Raw genomic sequence first — 17,709 nt, forward strand, 5'->3', positions numbered from 1 at the left:
GGCTGAGGCAGTTTCTGAATTCACCACTTTCTCATGCCAACTATTTTATACAAATTGAGTTTCTCTTGAGGAACAGAGAAGATCACAATTATTGTCTTTATTTTAATGCATTTCCCATTTTCCAGAATCAACATCTTGCTTATAAGGAAAGTCAGAATTATTATAATTGCCTAATATTTTTTCTTTCCTTCTAGTTTATTCCAACTTTTATCTTTTCTCTAATCAGCTGATGAACCCTGTTAAATTGCCAGTTGATTCTAAAATGCTAAAATGACTACTATGTCAATAACTAGTCATTCCCTTTCTATTAAGATATAACCAATTTCATTATTTAAAGCATCAGAATAATCCAGGATTCACAAATTTCTTAATCTAGAACCACATTCTCCAGCATAACTTTTGCTGTTAATTGAGCCCACCTTCATAATGAAGTCATCAAGTAGCTGGAGATGAGGTGATTTAGCTTGAAATATCCTGCCAAGTTATTCACGCAATTTTTTTTCCTCAAAGAAGAGACACCTTCCCCTCCCCCAGCAGATTCTAGTATATAAACTTTAATTATTATTGTCATCTTCTTATAGTTATTATGAATAAATCAATTCATTGGTGAGATAACCAAGTATCTTATGAATTAATATTTCTTGTTGCCTTTGAGCACAGGGTGAAAGTAATGCTACTACTAACTTCATCACCTATTCAGGAAAACTTGCAATCCTTTCATTTAATTCTCACTTTCCTAGGTCTTCTCTATCTGTTTAAAGCAAAAACAACAAAATTGATACATTTCAGTTCCTTAATAGTTTATCAACCTGTTGGTTGCAAGACAAAGACAAAGATATCAACTCCTAAACTAATATATACAGAATCTAAAAACGTCATACCTTTATAGAAAGTAAAACTTGGGTTCAAAAGGAAGTTAAGAATCCTACACAATGAATTAAAATTGAGGAGAGAATGTATTCCAGTTAGTCTATGCCAAGGCATGAAGATGGAAGAAGGCATGCTGAATTTTGGAAACAGCAAGTGAACCAATATGGCTAGAACACTGTATTTAAAATAAATGTGCATTAATAGGATTAGAAAGATAAGACATATTGTAAAGGGCTTAAAAAGTCAAATACAGGCTAGGCCATGTCAAGATAGTAAAAATGACAATACTACAAAAATTATTACAACTCTAATGCTATTTTAATCAAATTACTAAAAGGGTATTTGCTGAACGCAATAAAATAAACTCATCTGAAAAAGAAAATCTGGAATATCAAGGGAAATAATGAAAAGAGGTAGTAGAAAATGAAGCCAGGAATGGCATTTCTAGGCCTCAAACTATATTATGAAGCACAAGTCATCAAAAAAAATTTGTATTGATTAAAAAATAAACTGATCAAAAGAACAAATTAGACAAAGAAAAATCAAACAGTGGAACTCAATGTTTGATAAAGTGGAAAACATTATTAAAGGACAATCTACTTGATTTAAAAACAAACAAACAAACCCAAAAAACTCCTAACACAGCTGGAGGTAGTCTGGCAGAAACTGGGTTTAGACCAATACCTTAAACCACATTATATAAAACACTCTAAATGGTCACATGACTTTCATATTTAAAATTATACCATAAAAAGAATAGAAACAGATCATCAGCCTTTACATCTATGGATTGGATATATATATATATATATATATTTTTTTTTTTCTAACAAACAAGGGGTAGTGATAATTACAAGAGACAACTTTACATGAAATACATGCATGCACCCATGCAAGCATGTACGTCCCCCCCACACACATACCTATACACAGCGCCATTCCTCAAAGTGGTTAAAGAATATATACCACTTGCAAAAAAAGGATTGTAAACCACTAAAAACCATATAAAAGAATAGTTGAAATCACTAATAATGTAAATTATTAAGAAATTAAATCCAAAAAACCCAAGGTTTTACTTTACACCCTGCAAACTGGCAAAGATGGAAATTCTGATCAGTGTTGGAACTTCCGTTTGTGTAAATTTTGTGGCAAATAAATAGAGCCTGGAAAAACAATTAGGAATTTATTGAAGATTTCATATCCCAAAGACATTCTATTAGATAGTCCCCTCTACATCATCATCAATTCATTCATTCATGACTGACTTTTGGGTATAGGTTTGAACCCACTTAAATGCACATTAAGCCTTTCTATTTTGTCCACAAAAATCAAGAAAAACTGCTAAATGCTTTCCTAAAACTGGTAGATTAACTTTATAATGCGGTCAACCTGTCAAAAAAGGAAACCAAATGAGACTGATCTAGATGAAATCATGAAGCTCTTTTTGATTACTACTTCTTTTTCTAGTTTGAGAATGTTTTTGTCAGGAATCAGTTATTTCTATCAGCTTATCTTTTATAGAATTATTTGGGGAGGGAAGGAGAAAAAATGGAGAAAAAAATCGAGATAACCTTTATCCTCTCCAACCTGTAGTTCCATAATTAAAAATTGTACAATGGTGTCTTTGCAATCACACCAAGTTCTCTCAGGTTACTACTCTTAAGAGTCCTCAGATCTAAGCCCTAAGGCATCTGCTATCCCTGTTAGTGAATTCTTACTTCAAAATAGCTTTACAAAAACAAACAAAAAAAACAAACAAAAATAAAAAAACTGAAAAACAATAATCCCAGAACTTTCACAGCTTATTTGTGGATGGACACATTTGCCTTCAGTTAAAAAACATCTCCAAATCAGAAGCTTACCTGTATAGCAAAGCACCTCCCCTTTCAGCAGACAACTACTTGAGAGCATGATCTGAGACCATGTGGTAAAATACTTTTGTTTCTGCAAATATTACTTTACTAATTAAACCAAGGTTGTATCCAGAAAGTCAAGTTATAGTGGGAATGTCACAGGAAAGAAAAATCTCAAAATTACTGCTTATGTTTAAATTTTCTTAAAACACAAACATTAGCAGAAAATCATGATATAATTGAGTATTGTCTCTTGCTTTTTAGGATCAGAGTTCAAATACTGGTTCTGATGATTATTACCATTATGGCTTTATACAAGTCAGTTTTCCCTAACCATCTATTTCTCATTAATAAGGTAAAGGAATGGAGAACATGTGGATATATGATGGGAGCACATTTGAGGTTTCTTGTGGGGCTACAGCTATGATTCTAAGGGAAAACTGTTGCCTGGTATCTTCTCTGAAGAAATATAATTTTTCTAATTGTGATTAGAGAGAATTCACATCTGGTAGCTTAGCTTCACAAAACAGACATTCAAAAAAACTTGTAAATTCATACCTCATTAACAAAATTAATGAAATGTTTATGGCTTGATGCTAACTAGGAGACTAAGGCAGATATCACTCTATTAATAATATAGAAACAACACTTTAATGAAGCTACAAAGACAAAGGGCACAAAAAGTGACAACCCATTCAAGTTCATTGTCTTTAAGTATAGATAAAGATTCCTGTCTATACATACTATTACATGAACACACTTTGCCTATCTATAATAAGATCTTAAGTCTGCAAAAAAAAAAGGGGGGGGAGGGGAGGAACGGACAAAAATTATAAAATGTATTCTGTGTTCTAAGGCATTAGAAATGTGTTAGAAAGATTTCCATCAAAAACCATTATAACCAAAAGATTTAGGATAATCAAAAATTTTAACAATATTCAATTTTCTGTATGTCTCATTTATACAGAACATCTCAATCCTACTTTCAGGAAAATGAGGCAGTTATTTTAATAGTCTCTTCTTATCCTAAAAAATCTATATTAACAATACAATCTGAAATTCCCCCTTCTAAAATAAGCAAATACATTTACTGGGAGCTAAACAGATTAAAAAAACAACAAACCTAGTTATCTTGAAGGTACCTAAGTTACCTAATAGTCCTTCCAAATCTATTTCAGGCTATAAAACTATTCACTTGACTATGATCATCCCAAAAAATAAAATAACATAGATCCATTAAACACAAAAACTCACAGAGAAACAAGACTCAAGTGTCTGGAGCTTGAGAATTAAAGATTAATCAGAGTTGAACATAAAGGAGCTCTGAAATTAAAAGGGGGATAAATGGGATTTGACTTACATATGATTTTCTAGGTAACCTATAAAGTTATTATGTTACCATAATTCCTAGGATTCCTTTCTTTTTTATAGCATTGACAATAGAGTGAGATTTGTCAAAAGCCTCCTTCACTGCTATTCCTAATTCTTTCTAATTAACTTTTGTCAAATGTTTTAGAAAATGCCCCAGTCTGTTTTATGCTAACAGTAAAAGAGCAAAAAAATATCCTTTGATAAAAGTGGCATTCTAATAAAAAGTGTTTTCATTTATACATATAGCTTCCCCCCACTTCAAATAAATCAAATTTATAAAAACTTGACTTTGCAAAACATAAACTATGTTGTTTTTTTTAAAAGAAAAGATCCATAATAGTATTTCCTTCAATAAGTACCTTTCATCTAACACCTAAAAATTCTACTTACACATACATTTCTGAAATATTATATTTGACTACAATTCTCTCTCTAGATACATAGTTAACATTTATACAACGTTCAAGATGTACAAAGCTCTTTACATATTTTATCTCATTTGATTCTTATAAAAACCCTATGAAGTTGGCATTATTATTATCACCTCCCATTTTACAGATGAGGAAACTGGGTTTAAGAAGAGATTTATAATTTGCCAAGGGTCATATAGCTAGTAAAATATCTGATTTGGGATTAAAACTCAGGTCTTCTTAGCTTTAAACCAGTGCTCTATCCAATTTACCTAGTCTTGCTTATATAGTTCTTGAATAACAATTTTGGGAGAAAAAAAGCAATGTAGTAGTTTCGCAGATATTAGATTTAGAACACAGAATCTGATCCCCATATAACAAGATGATTCATATAACATTTGTCCTAAATAGAAAAGGTTACATAATAAGTTAGAAAGCAAAAAAAGTACATTTTACTGTCATGGCTATGGGAGAACTTGTAACTTAACAAAGGACCATAACGGTGAAAATGAGGCAATTTTGATTAAATAAAACTTAAAAGCTTTTTTTGTACTAACAAAAGTAATATAATTAGGAGAAGTTGAGTACAGGGAAATCTTTGCATTAGATATCTATAAAAAATCATATAAAGGAATGAGGAGATATACAGAGAACTGATACAAATATGAAAGATGAAGTGTCATTCTCCAATAGATGTGGCAGTAATTATGGTTTCAAATGAAGAAATGCTAATCATCAACAATCTCATGAAGATTCCAAATCACAAATAATAGTAACACAAAAAACAAAGTCTTACTTCATACCCATCAGAATGGACAAAACAATAAAGACCATGAATATGACAGATGCTGAAGGGGTTAGATGTGAACTGGTCCACCATTCTGGAAAACAACTTGAGAATTACTTGAGGAAAGTCACTAAACAATTAACTTTTGGCCTACTGAATACCATAACATATATATCACAAAGAGGTCAATATTACATATAACAAAATATGCATAGCTATACTCTTTGTGGTAACAAAAATATTGGAACATAAAATGAGATTAATCATTTGGGGGATGGCTAAAAAAGTGCCATATAAATATTTAGTAATATCAAGAGAAATTTAAAAAAAAAGAAAGACTTGAAATGATATAGATCGAATTGAAAAGGACAGAGAATATTAAGCAATATTATAATAATGCAAATCATAATATTAAAAAAAGCTTCACTTAAGTGAACTGCAATAATCAAGGCCCAGAAAACAATAAAATGGGTATCTAAACAATCGGAGAATTTTAGAATTACTCAATTTGAAAAATGTCATCAGAAATAACCATTAAATGACTACAATAGTTATTGCCTATATCCAGAGTATATGCTATACATGCAGAGAAGAAACAGGTTAACAACTTTCTCCTATGAACCATAAAAGAATATTTTAAAGTATTATTTAAACAAGATAGGATAAAATTTAGAAGTCATTCCATTTAAAAATGACTTGATTGCTATATATCTACAAATCAACAAGACTCTACAAACCATCAAGATTGAAGCTTGAAACAAGAGAACCATTCAGAAAGAAAATGAAATACTATAACTCAGATTCGGAAGAACTATTCTGATTAACTGTTATTCTTTTTCTTTGATAAAGCCTGATATTTTATACAACAGTACTTTGCTAGATATGTTAGTGTTAGTTTAGAAATTAGCTATATACTTCATAGCATTTAATATTCACCTCCATCCCAAACCTAATTAACCTTGGCAGTTTTCTAACATGTAGTCAGAGCAATCACTGTAAAATGGAATTCAATGTTTGTTAAAATCTATTCTTTGATTTTGTCTCTAGACTCAAAAATTTCCTAGAATAAGATCATAGCATAAATATCTGAAGTCTTTCCTAAAGCAATTATGTTACAGTTTATTACTACCACTACCACCACTACTACTATGAAATAAAATCAGATCAGTCTTTACAGGGCTGTGTGAGTAGTTGTATTAATTAGGGGAAGCATTTATTCAGGTGGGAGTACCCTAGGCTGGCACTGTTGGGAGAGACTTCTAGCTAAGGATGTACCTGTGAGCAATTTTATTCTAGAGTTAAGAACTATTTTCAGGGTATTTAATTGGGGGCACCGTTTGGCTGCTACTATCAGTTTGAGTTTATTTTGGAACGTGAAAGGAGAGAGAACCAGTGCCTCTGGAACATGACAAAGTTACTTCAGTCCTGAAGTTATGCATATCAATCAATCTTAAGGTTTCAGTTGTGATCAAATTCCCAAAAGAAGTGTCTAAATCTGTATTCTACTTGTCGGAAATAATAGCTAACAGATGATATGGGTCTCCATCTCTGTCTCTCTTTTTCAGAAGCACGAAAAACTTGCTACTGCAGGGGATCATTGCATGAAATCCTAACTAAGGTACAAGCATCTGATGATATCATGCAACAGATAAAATACATGGCCTTAGCCCTGACAAAGGTATTTCATAATATTAATTCACCTCTGACAAAAATGGAAAAGAGTGACCTGACAAGCAAGTTACTACCAAGCTCTACCTCTTGCCAGTAAGGAAATTAAATGAATAGATGAATAGGACAAGCAACTAAGAAAACAAATGTTGTTCTCTGTTTACACACACTGTTTAGAGATGATTAGTTAGCCAATGTCATATTTTCAGCAAAAAGCAAGCAAACAAAAATTCATTTTTACCAATCAGGTTAAATTTTCCACAGAAATTGAAGAAAAATCTGAAAAAATGAATTCTGAATATTCACACTAATGCAATCTCCTAGGAAACTAATCTGTTCCAAGAAACTCATTCTAATTTAACAGCTGACAGACATAATAACGATTACCAGTGGCAACCATGCTTTTCAAAAAGATAGCTACACTTGAATATCTCTTCTGATCAATGTAATATCTAAAAAATTTTCAAATTAATTACCTTACCCTTTCCATTTAAAAGATTGGGATCAAATAAAGAGATTTACTCCAAAGTATCCCAAAATTTCAAAGAACAATATGGGATTAAGAGTCAAGAATATAAATAGCAATTAAAGAAGATTACAGAAGAAAAAGGAAAGCAGTGCCATCTTAACAAAAAAAAAAGAACTATGACACTTACAAAATAAAATCATCAAGATATAAAATGATATGAAATTGGATAACTGAATTTTTCTCAGTTTAATTATGAATTAAAATAGATACCTTTTCAAAACACACAGTTTTAATGGGCAAATTAGGTAACTGATAATTTAAATTGATAGCACAATTGCTGAAGCCTGTATAAAACTTCAAGAATTTATAATTTGTTGATATGCATATTCCCTTCAAACACTCAAAATAATAGTTTTTCAGTAGATGTCATATATAGTATTTGAAAATTACTATGGCCTAAAAAATTCATTGTTCTATGAATAATATGGTGACAAGTTTCTCAAAACTTAACAAAACTGTTCCTGTAACAAAAAATATAATGTCCATCACTAGGCCAACACTCAAAGACTTAAATCTTTTAGGATTTCCAGGGCTTACACATTTATTAACATAGTCCTTGAGAATCTAAGATGATTATGGGAGGTAATTTTAGTAGGCCTAGTCTGTGGCTTTCTATTACTTTTTGTCACTCAGTCATTTTTCAAATTGACTCTTCATGACCCCAATTAAGGTCTTCTTAACAAATATATTGAAATGGGTAATTTTGTCACTTCCTTCTCCAGCTCATTTTATAGTTGAAGAAAGACAAATAAAATTAAATGGGACTTGCCCAGAGAATCACATAGAAAAAAATTGTCTGAGGCCACATTTGAATACAGGACAACAAATATTCCTTACTCCAGATGTGGCACTGCATCTATTCTGCAACCTAGCTGCCTACTTATTACAACTACATGTTAAGATAATGGGAAGTCACTTAACCTTGATCTTTTAAGTTTCCTTCCAAGGCATAATAATAAAAGAAAAAAAGTAACTTATGTTGTTTAAAAAACAAAGGAAAAAAATTATCTAGATGGATTCTATTTGGAAAATTATGTCACTAAGCATTCTTGAGATAAATTAAGATAAAAATGGAGAAGATAGTATGGTTACAGCAGAAAGAATACTGGGTTGGGGCATATGAATTCAAATCTCTCCTCTAACATTTCCCACTTGTATGATAAGCCATTTAACTTTCATGGGCCCCAGTGTGCTTAACTTTAAAATAAGAGACCTTCAAGTTCCCTTCCAGCTATTTATTTAGTTTTTTAGTTATTTAGATCTTTACAGTATGTTTCTGACAAAGTTCCACACCAAGGCTAAGAGAAAAAAAAAACCCTGTGACTCGTTTTGCCACTTAACAGGATTCAGAGACAAAAGTCTCTTAGACACTGGTGACAAACCTAGTTTGACTTAACATTTTTTATCAATAATCTGATAATTACAATAATCTAAATAGACTTGAATACTGAAACACTACACTAAAGTCTGTAAAGTAAAGCTCTCCTGAGTAGTCAAATAGTAAAACTAATAGATAAGAAAGCTAGAAGATTTTTAAAAATTCCCTTTCAAGAAAAAAAAAAGGCAAATGAGTACATTTGCCAAAAAAAAAAAATATATATATATATATATTAAGTAAGAAACATACTTAGGGGGAAATAGCCTGGCTATACTTTAGAAATGATAGGCTTTTTAGTTACCCATTATGATCCTGGGATGATAGCTCAAAGAAATAGTCCCGATAGACCCTAGTCTAATAGTAACATTTCAACTCAACACAAACATACTACTATAGGTTTTTTAAAAGTCAACAAAATTATGACCATCATTAGGAGAAGCAATGGAAATAGAATAAAAATAAATCTGCAACAGTTTGTTCAAATTCATAATGACCCACACTTGAATAAATTACCATACCTCAAAGCATAGAATTCAAAAGAATGGTACAAAAACGAAAATGGATATGATGAAAAACATGGTTTAAGAAAAGAGAAGTTCTCATGAGAAAAGATTCTTCACTCTGGAAAGATAAAATTGACCTTGATTCTTACTGAAGGTAATTATTTATTAATATTCTGTGTAATAATATGTAATAAAGTGCTGGGTTTAGAGTCAATATAATTTGAGTTCAAATCCTTCCTCAGACAAGTCATATGTAATCTTGCTTAATCTCAGCTTCTTCATCTATTAAATAATAGCACAGTTGTCTTGAGGATTAAATAAGATAATATATGTAAAACAGTTTATAAACCTTACTATACTATAAAACAATAGCTATGGCAATATGGCAAAAATGGGTTCAATAATTGTCAGACTTCAGTTTCCTAGAACTAGGGGGCAGCTTTAAAGAGGTCAATCTAAAGCAATAAAAAGGCAAGCCTCTGATGTTCTGCTCTTTACTATCTACTTCTTTCTTATTTGTTAATTATATTCACTACCATTGCTTCAACTACCATCTGTAAAGAAGTTAAAACCCCCAATTCTCTCTTTAATAGTAATGTTTCTTCTGAGCTCCATACCAACACACTTGCAACATTGTATATGGTTTAATTCTCCTAGTGGCATCCTAAACAAAGCCATAAACATTCCCCTTTTTAAAACTTTTATTCAACTTAGGGGAAAAAAAATTGTTACCTTTAAAGCACTGTGCTACATTGTCAGGGATACACATACTAAAATAATTTACTCTCAAAGAGCTTACACTCCACAAGAAATTTGGGCTAGACTATTTCATAGTACCAACAATTGGGAAAGTACAGAGAAGTCTTCATGGAGGTGATGACTTTACTATTTCTATCTGCAGCACTACTATTTTTATCTATGCTTCCATATTCAAATCCTTGGAACTTATCCATCTTCACCAATTCTTTTGTGTGTGTGTGTGTGTGTGTGTGTGTGTGTGTGTATGTATATATCAGAAGTTCCCAAATCCTGCCAATTATATCTCTGCACTAAAATTTCCATCTGTCTCTTTTCTCTCCACCTTCACTGCCCCTACCACTATACCAAACCACTGGCTCTTACTACTACTAATAGTTTGACAGATTTCTTGTTATCTCTCCTCCCATTCCAATCCTTCTTTTAATACCATAATAATAATCATGTAGAGTTCATGATCATGTCACTCACGTACTAAGAAAATCTTCAGTGATTCCCTGTTGCCTGTGGAATGAAATTCTTAACTTCTTAGCCTGATGATTCTAAGCCTAATCACTTAATTCAAAAATCAGAAGGTTTGAAGGTCTGAGTCCTGGTTCTGATATTTTTTAGCTGTTTGATTTTAGTCAAATCACTTAACACTTCTCAACATCTTATCATTCGTAACATGTAAATATTTGCACTATCTTCATCACAGGGCTGTTTTAGAAAAAGCACTTTATAAATGATGTTAACATTTATTGAAATGTATAAACTATAAAAGTGCTGGTAGCTAACAACATAACAGACTTAGTGGCAAAGGACTTCTAAAGTCTATCTAGTTCAAACTTTCTTATCTTGCAGATAAAGAAACAAAGGCTTAAAAAAGGAAAGAAGAGAAAGGATCCTTAAATAGAGGTAAAATGAAAAACACCAGTCTATGACTGTCATCATGAAGCTGGCCATGAGGATTTTGTGGCCCTGAGTCTTTGAGAGTTTATACATTTGGTCACAATGGACTATCTGCCCACTGAATATTCTTTTCTATGACTGGAATATTTCTCTTTCATCATCACCATCCCAGTCCCACCTTTGCCTGTTGAATTCCCATTATCCTTTAAATCTCAACTCAAGTAGCACCTTCTCTGTGAAATCCTATTTGATTCTTCCTGTCAGTGACAACCTTCCTTCTCTCCAATAAAAATCAGGTTTCACATTCTATCTCTTTGTTACTTCCTAATATAGAGACTATGTAATCTTGTTTTGAAGTTACTGTAATTTCTATATTTCTTTTTTCCCACAAACTCCTTATAAGGCACAAACCAAGTCATAACAAGACTTTGTTATCTCCTCTTTCCTACATAGCACTTTGTACACAGTAGGCAATTAACAAATTTTTGTTAAATGAATTAATATAACAAATAAATGAATATAAATGAATTAATATAACAGTATTATTTCTCACCATGTGCATAAAGCATAAAAATCTAGTTGTCCCAAGCTAGATTCACACAAAAAAACCATCCATAAATGATTATAAAGAAAAATGATAAGTTTTCATAGTCTAATTTACTAATTACTAAAATTACTAATTACTAATTAGTTTACTAATCTTATGAGGCTAGGCCTTTCCAGAAACTATCCTTTGATATACCAAAGCAAGAAACAGACCATCATATTTGATATACCCTAAACCTGAATAAGGCAATTCTTATTGTTTAATCCCAATTTCCATATGCTCCAAAGCATATTAAAACAACTTGTTTAAGAATAGGAAATAAATCCAACATAAATTTAACATACATAAACAGGCTGAGGTAAGCATTATACCTTATCTTCCTAAAACTACAGGAAGATTGTGGCTAAGGATAAAATAGTACATATCTTTAAAAACAAAGCTCCATTTTTCATCTGTGGGTATTTTGGGGTTTTTTTGTATTTTTAAACAATAAGATCTTCACAAAAATATACTGTTAAAAGACATAAAATAACTTAGAAAAAGATTACTATAAGAATAATCTAATCAAACTTGTATATGTTAATATTATTGCTCAATAGTATGATTTTTGCCAATTTAGCAATCCCATACCAATGTAGCCTATAATCAATCCAAAATATTTTGAATGGTTACTATATGCAAATGGACTTTCCCATTAAAAGGAAAGCAATGGCTTTTTAACTATATAAAAAGTTGTAGTTCTGTTAAAAAAGATATGCCATTGTATAGTTTTTTTTTTTATTTAAGGTAGTATGCTGATTTTGGATGGTAATAGAAATTATCAATCAACAGTGTATACTGTTGACTATTATGGAGAAGAAGAATAACCAAAAAGTATTTTCTAAAGGTGCTACATAAAAATGAAGTCATCAAGAATGCTAAACTCTGTCTAGGGCTATAGAGCTTTCAAGGATGAAAGACTTGAGTTTCACCAAACTGGTCTTTAGCTTCCAATTCCCTTTTTCTCTGATTATAAAGTTCTTTCTTCAGATCAATTTCTGCTTTCTAAGAAAGACCTGAAAATCCTAGCTGCTAGAGAAATAGGAGGGATTATTGTTCAGCAAGTGGCACATGTCATTAAAATAATATGAATGCCATTCAAGACAACAAGGGAAAAAAACTCCAGGATTTATATATGTTATAATGATTAACTGCTGCAAGTTTTCCCCTCGTTATATGTGGCACAGGCATGTTTAGAAAATTTTACAATCTATGGATGAAATTACAGAAAAACAAGACTGAAAAGGTTCTTAAGAAGATCATTTGGGACAGCTTCTACTACAATTAAATAAAAATGAAAACTATTTAAGCCCAATTTTCCTAATTATTCTTAAAAATTTAGAGATTTCCAAACAATGCAAAAGCCTTGGATTGAAATAAAGACCCTTTGAAATCTTATCCAAATTCTGTGATTATGATTCAAAAAGATGGAGAATTGTGGAGCCAGGAGAATGAGTTTTCTTTCTGCACTTGACATATAAACCTTCAGAATTTATTTAAACTTTTCCCCACTTTTTGGACTAAAGTCTATTATAAGTGCAATTTTTTTTTTTTGAAAGGGGAGCAGGGATAATGGTGGCACTTCTATGCTCTATACCAAATTATCTCAGAGCAGTTTCAAGCTTCAAATTTCACAAGACTTTTGGCAATGTTTAAAAACATACTCAAATTTTAAAACTTATTTCTATGACTTCTATCACAAATTCAACTTAAAAGAATAGTTTGATGGTAAAAAAATTTTTTTCTAAAGATATGCTTTAAGATAGTAAGAGGACTCTGACATAAGAAAAAGCATTTGTTTTGTATAGAACTGTTGAACAAATAGGACAAAATTCAGTTGGTTTGAGTGAATCAAAGAATCAAAGAATCCTTGCCCCAAATCTTCCCTGAATACATTAATAAAATTAGTTTAAAAATAATATACACTAACTTAGGCATCAAAAATTAAAACCAAACCAACTTAATGATTTAAGTTATCATTCAATTCCCCTATTCAGCAAATATGCACATTGTTTGGAAATAGTATAGTTCTAATCTTGGGGATATTACCTAATTATCTTTGCTTGTCAAAATCCTGTGTGTCTAAATGCGCTTACCCCACACCTACCAAAAAATGTTAGTATAAACACCAATGGTCATAATAAGAGTAAAACTAAAATGAAAGGAAAAAAAAGTCTATTTGTTTTAAGACTGACAATTACTTTAAAAACTATTTCATCTAATCTTATTTTAGGAAAGGGATATCACTAGTCTAGAAGAGAAAGAAATATTACATGAGGTCAGCCTCAAGATCTATCCAAGTTCAAATGCTCTCTCTCTGCAGTAGAAGGAACATGTCTATTTTTCCTTACCATCATCTATAAAGGTGAAGGTCAAAACCATAATACATTCATGTTTCCCCCTGTAAACTCACTACAGACCTGGCATTCATTTGTCTAAAACTGCTTTTAAATAAACATTTCATTTTAAATCCCACATGACTTCTTTAATGAGTCTCATTTGATAAGTAAGCTCCTTGGGAGCCGACACAGTCTTTCGTCACTTCTTATATCCTTGGCCAGTGCTTGTGCCTGGTATATAATAAGACACTTAGTGTTTATTGAATAGCTGGTTGAGCTCCAAAGGGTCTGTTTTCAATCCTACTTTTACTGTTTGATTTGTCAAATGAACTTTTGCTGCCTTTACCAATACCATTTATGATTTTATAGAGTTCAAATCATATCTCTGCTTATGCTTCATCTATTCAGGCTAAAATTTTATTCTTTTTAAAGACATCCTGATATAGTAAGAAGCCCTTCATTGCAATCATTTATATCTTTTAAGTCCATAACATTTTCTTGAGGTTTAGGGATAACATTTAGCAATAAATGTAAAACAGCATCTTAATCAAATCTGTACCCACCTTTAAAAAGATTAGACAGTTAAAAATAATGCAAACAAAAGTAAGCACCTGCCTTTTGTTACTCAACTGTCTGCAGCTTCCTAATTTGCAAATAAAACCAAAAAAATAGCTTCCTATTATTACAAGAAATTTGATTTTTTGGTTTTTCAGAATCCTAGAATATTTTATTAAGTAGCAATTTAATCATGACATCCTTCCCTAGAGAACTTGGAAAATAGCTGACTCATGATGAGAAGTGTTACCATTGCTACTGAGAAGCAGAATGGAAAACCTACTCACCTATTCAGAAAACCTCCAGTTGTCACTCCTCTGCTCAGCTGTTTCCATAGAAACTGGGGCAGGGAAAGCATCAAGGACAAGAAGCAGTCAGGGACCAGCTACTGTTTATTATAAAAATAATGGGAGCAGATTTTGTGCTTCTATATAAAACCTCTGTTACTCTATTTAATCAGCTATGAAAAAGTACCCCCACCCCCCAAATTTTTTTTTAAAAAACATGAAGGAAAGAGAATAGAAAAGACAAAGAACAATGAAAAAGGAAATAAGAAGAGCAATAAACAAAGTCTTGGTGGTGCTGGTTGGATAATTGGTAAATTTTATTTGAAAATGTTTATTTTCCTTTTTAATAATTCTCTCTTTTCTGTTACTAAAATAAGCAGAAGTAGAATCAACAGAGATCGAATCTCAGACTGGAGAATCACTAAGCAAACATGTCTTGAACCATTATTGCACCTTAAGAAACAGTGAATCTGAAGAATTAAGAAAAGCATGGAAGATTTAAATAAAACCAATGCAGACTGCAATAAGTAGAACCAAAACAATATCTACAAACATATCAATAAAAAGGAAAAGAAAAGCATATGCAATTACAGTGGCAAAGCCAGGTTCCAAAAAAGAGCAGAGAAAAATGTACCTTACTCCCTTCTCTGCAGAGGTGAGAGCTATGGGTATTTAACAGTACTCATATTATCAGATATGGGTGTCATGTTTGTTGATTTTGCTGAATGTCTCTTCTCTTTCCTATCAGGAGTGGCTCTGCAGATAGGGCAAGAGGGAGTGATAGAGCTGGAAGTTAAGATTTCAATAAACAAAATATTTCAATAATATTGAGGGGTTTTTTAAAAATCCAGTATAAACAAATAGATGAAAATTGTCTATTTCCAAAATATGATGAATACAGAAGGTACTTAAACATTTGCTGAATGAACTTAAATCCTTCTGATAGTAAAATTAGAGACTAATAGTCAAATGACAGCCAGGGAAAATTAGAAGTCTAAGAAATTCTTTTCTCACCTTTGTAATAAAAATTAAGTAGATGTTCAAAAAAGCACATAAAAAACATTTGGAATAAAGGTTGATCTTGACACTTGGGGCAATCACAATGACTGTAAAAATAAATAACCAAAACTTCAAGGGCTGAAAAACTAAAAATTTAATGTTCTATGTTTTAGTCCACAACTGTGAATACAATGTATGTACTTAAAAGAAGGGGAGAGTGGAAAGAAGAATAGATTTGGAGTCAAGGGATCTGGATTCAAATCCTGGCTCTCCCACTACAAATGGCTTTATAAATTAAGATCTTTTCCCAAAGCACTACTCATTGGTTCATCAGCAAAATCGGAGGAATAAATCAGAATATCTCTAAGGTTTTTCCTTATTCTAAAACTTAATTACATGCAATATGATAGTTATAAACCTAGCTTTAAACATCAACAGATCTCCTAAGACATCTAAATTTCTATAGTTGTATGAAATAACTGTGTATACAATGAGTAATATCTGATCCGCTCTTAACTTTCCCACCAAAAAAGTGGTCATAAAGTAGCAACCTGTCTAAATGCAACGTGATACTTCTAAAAAATGAAGATTGATTTAAGGAATCTAGTGACAAACTCAATAGCAACCTAAAATCATGACTATATATCCTAAGCAGGTAACTTCAGTCAAAAACAAGTACAGAAACTATAAAATACCACGAGACCTTTTTCTTTTTTAAACAAGACCCACAAAGCATTAGTTGCAAGAAAGAGAAAAATATGTTAATTCCTTGTAGCTTCTTGTTCCAGAAACAAAATCCATTTCTACAAAAATGGAGAATGAGATTTATTCAACAAATATTTAATGAGCACATAATGTGTACTAAACACTGTGAAGGACAAAAAACAAGACATAAAACAAAGAAATAAGTGAGCAGAGGGAAGTTTTGAAAGAGTCACAAATTGGGTAGCTTTGGGGTTTGCTATTGTTTAAAAGAATTATATAATAAAAGTTCAGTTTCATATACAATCCTGTTTTCTGTTCTTTATATATTGAAATATTCAAATCTAAGCTTATAATTAAAATACATGAGAATTTAAAGATAGCCTCTTTTCTTAAGGCAACTTACAAATTATTAATCAAGTTATGAAGTGCATGTGGACAACTGAAAGACCAAAAAAGATACTGATTTTTATCCACATGCTCTCAAACAAAAGATTCATACATAATACTACTTTACAATGTATGTGTATATATATTACTATAATAAAGAGTTCATCTTAAGCATAGATGAAATTTCCTGATGAAGAGAATCAGTCAGGGTGAAGCAATGGGAAATTTTTTAAATGTTTTGGGGGGGAAAATCAGTTATGAAGCTCCTGGATATTGCTGATATGTGGTCTGCTTTACATACTATATTATTTTCACTGCTGTCTATAACTGGTAAGATTACTGTTAATAGTTTTTATGGACTATCATGCCAAATACAAAACAACACTAATACTAAATTAACAATTTTAAGTGGAAATGCAAAACAAAAGAAAATAATTTTGTTGTGAAACAATTAGGAATATAACATGAACACAAGAACTACATAGTGAAAAAGAAAGCCATAGAACTTATGTGAGTTGACACAAAGCAGGAATAAAGCAGAGGAAAAATAACAACATATGTAACTGCAATAACGTAAATCAAATGAACAGTAAGAGGTAGCCAAACCTTGGGTCAAATATGGACATGGCAGTATCATGCAATATAATGAGACAAGATCTTTCTTTTTTGTTAATTATATAATCAACAACCAATACACATTAATCGCAACCCTATGTTAGGTGATTCTGTTTAACTATTTCTGGGAATGTATTTTGTAAAAGGATAGAGAGACATTAAATTTATAAAAACAAAGAAAGCTTAGTGGATTTGGTGTCAGAAAACATGGGTTTCAGTT

At 31.5% G+C, this 17,709-nt stretch overlaps 1 protein-coding gene across 7 annotated transcripts in view; it reads right to left on the reverse strand.

Moving 5' to 3' along the window:
* ZFX (zinc finger protein X-linked) overlaps positions 1-17,709 on the reverse strand; it is a 63,154-nt gene that overhangs the window by 11,962 nt on the left and 33,483 nt on the right. Inside the window, exon 1 of one of the 7 annotated variants that reach the window (XM_031959476.1) lies at positions 14,784-14,859. The exons of the other annotated variants lie outside the window; for them this stretch is intronic. The gene's annotated coding sequence lies outside the window, so the exon portion shown is untranslated. Of the gene's footprint in view, positions 1-14,783; positions 14,860-17,709 lie in introns of those variants that run through there. 7 annotated transcript variants of the gene reach the window in all.

The sequence above is a fragment of the Sarcophilus harrisii genome, chromosome 3, assembly GCF_902635505.1.
Source record: "Sarcophilus harrisii chromosome 3, mSarHar1.11, whole genome shotgun sequence".
In the NCBI taxonomy this organism is placed as follows: Eukaryota; Metazoa; Chordata; class Mammalia; order Dasyuromorphia; family Dasyuridae; genus Sarcophilus; species Sarcophilus harrisii.